The sequence below is a fragment of the Rhinopithecus bieti genome, unplaced genomic scaffold (assembly GCF_001698545.2).
Source record: "Rhinopithecus bieti isolate Rb0 unplaced genomic scaffold, ASM169854v2 scaffold_21891, whole genome shotgun sequence".
Classification (NCBI taxonomy): Eukaryota; Metazoa; Chordata; class Mammalia; order Primates; family Cercopithecidae; genus Rhinopithecus; species Rhinopithecus bieti.
The window spans coordinates 361,783-365,048 of record NW_016810869.1 but is presented as its reverse complement, the minus strand read 5'-3'; positions in this window follow the sequence as shown (position 1 = coordinate 365,048).

Genomic DNA, 3,266 nt, shown 5'->3' with positions numbered 1-3,266 from the left:
TTCTCTGTTGATTCAAATTTTGGTTGCCAAAAAATAAATAATTAAGAATCATGTCAATAAGTTGGAAACATTTCATGGAGAAACAAATTGCACTGATATATCAGTGTTGAGTAAGATGATGATATATAAAAGGAAAAATATCCTTTAGCAATTTTGGATTCAAAATTGGAACTTTTGCTTCTTTAAGAAATGTTTCTTTACTTGAATATAAATAGATGTTCAGTTTACTTCTTTGCAAATGCATTATTATTATAATGGAATCACACTAGCGTATTTCTATGTATACAGTAAGTTTTGACAATAATTTCATTATTGGAAGTTCATTTTTTATAGTCATGAAAGGATAATAATAACATACCTATTCTGCTTTAGGCATTGTGCCTACTGTATATAAATAAATCCTCCTCATCTTTATAAGCAATCAGAGAGCATTTTTACCAACCTTGTTCAAAGATTCAAAGACTATAGCATAGAGAGTTTAGGCAACTTCCCTGCAATCACAAAAGGAAAGAGGCAGGGTGAGGATTTGACACCAGGGAAACGGTGCTTTTAATAACTATACCAGACTGATCTAGAGAAATGTTTCATTCACTCAGCGTATTGAGCATTAGATCTCCAGTTTGAGTGTCAACGAAGGGAAAAGAAGAACAGAAAATGGGGAATGTTCATTTTCTTGAGATGTGTGTCCAGGAGGGACTGATGGTGTCACTTGTCCACACGATGAAGCAGAACATTTTGATAGCTCCAAGTTTGTGGACATGTTGATGTCAGCATATTCTGTCTCTCCCTCTGCTGTTAACAAATGAGGACAAGAATTGTGAATTTTTCACAGATCAAATATATGAAAGCATATTCTAAAGTGAAAGAAAGAAGAAAACATAAATTAAAAGAAGAAAGAAATGTATTTTGTGATATATCTATAGCTCTCTGGGGACTATTCGTAGGCTGCCTGTAAAATGTATTTATTTATGTCTCATCACTACTCTTTAGACTAACAGCTCCTTGAAGGCCTGTTAAATTAACTTTAGAGGTATTGTAGCACATGCATCTAGCAAAGTGATTTTCTATAGGAAAGATTTAACAAGTGCATATTGGATCAATGTGAATATAAATGCTATATATAAAAAAATGTTTAACAGCATAGGCTCTGGAGCTAAACTCATTGGCATTAAGTACCAGCTTCACACTTAGTAGCTCTTCAATCTCGGGCAAAACAATTCACCCGTCTAAAACATTGTCTTTTCATCTCTAATCCTGAGAGCCTAACAATGAAGATTAACTGAGTTAATATGTGCATCACTTTGCACAGATAATTGTGCAGGCTAAATGGTTTATAGTGTTATTTATTGTAAAGCTGAATATATATATATATATATATATAAATTACATAGCATTCAAAAGTATTAATGAAAGTAGCATTTAAAAATATATAATGTATTTTTTCTTCTGTGCTTTAAAAAAATAACTGCTTTATCGAGGCTTGATTGATATACAAAAAACTGCACTTAGTTAAATGTACACAATGTGATGAATTTGGAGCTACGTACACAATTGTGAAACTATTGCCACAATCTATGCCATGCACTTACTTATCTCCTCCAAAAGTTTCTTATTTCCTACTTATTTATTTATTATTTTTGTGATAAGAACACAACATAGGATCTATACTTTTAGCAAATTTTTAAGTATATGAAAGTATTGTTAGCTACAAGCAATATGTTAAACAGTAGAACTCTAGGACTTATTCATCTTGTTTATAACTTTGTACCCTTTGACTGGTGCCTCCCCATTTCCTTCTCCCTGAGTCCCTGGCAACTGCCTTTTACTTTCTGCTTCTGTGATTTTGACTCAGACTTACCATGTAATTGGTATTGTGTGGATTTTGTCTGTCTGTGTCTGGCTTATTTCTCTAGCATAATGTCCTCCAAGTTCATCTGTGTTATCCCAAATGGCAGGATTTACTTATTTTTTTAATGCTGAGGAATATTTTATTGTATGTATATACCATGTTTTTTAATCCATTCATTTAATAAACAATTAATTTGCCATCACCTCACTCCTGCTAGAATGGCTATTAACAACAACAACAAAAAAGAAAGATAACAGATATTGGGAGGACGTGGAAAAAGAGAACCCTGGAACACTGTTGGTAGGAATGCAAATAGGTGAAACCACTACGAAAAAAATATGAGTTTCTCAAAAAATTAAAAATAGAATGACCATATGACGCAGCAACCCCCCCTCTTCACTTTTAGGTACATAATCATCTCCTTAGTGATTGGAAGATAGTAGGTGAGGACTGTTTTCTGAGAAATTAAAAGATAGAATTCCATGTCTTGTAGTTGCCAGGATTTAGAATTGAGGATTTTTTCAGAGATGTAACAATTTTTTAGACCCCATTAGCTCCTATTTTTTATACCAAAAGCCAAGCTTGGTGGCTTAGATCACAGTGTTTTCATTAGTTTATGTGTTTTATTTTTTTATGTTCTAAATATAATGGAATACCAACTTCTCCAAGGCTGAGGAATTTTTGGAAGAAAATGATATGCAAATGTAGGGAAGGCCAGAAAACCAAGTGTTGTTAGAGTGTGAAAAAATAATAGTTGAATGCAGATGGAAAAAGGCCATTTGTTTCCGTTTCTATTTGGGGTAGAAGGAGATGATGATCTCACAGGGTGTTCAGCAACAATCTGGGAAGGCAGAAAAGGAGGAAGTTAGCACTTCCCAGCCATTCTCAGCACATGGGCGATATAAAGAATCTAGGACTCTTCCTGCATTTTGGGGAAATGTGGGGATAGCTGGTGGTGGAAGGCAAGCCCACAAGAAGGTTTACAAGGTGGGAGAAACAGAGGGGAGTGTCTATAGTTCGATAGCTGAAATCTATAGGATAGCTGACCCAGCTTGGAGACAGGTGGTGATACGATGTGCCTGTGTCCCCACCCAAATCTTATCTCAAATGGTAATCAAAATTGTAATCCCCCGGTGTCAGGGGAGAAACCCGATGCGAGGTAATTGGATCATGGAAGCGGTTTCCCCCATGCTGTTCTCATGATAGTGAGTGAGTTCCCACAAGATCTGATGGTTTTATAAGTGGCAGTTTCTCCTGTTCTCCTTCTCTCCCCTGCCTTGTGAAGAAGGTGCCTGTTTCCCCTTCCACCATGATTGTAAGTTTCCTGAGGCCTCCCCAGACATGTGGAATGGTGAATCAATTAAACCTCCTTTGTTTACAAATGACCCAGTCTCCATATCTTTACAGCAGTGTGAAA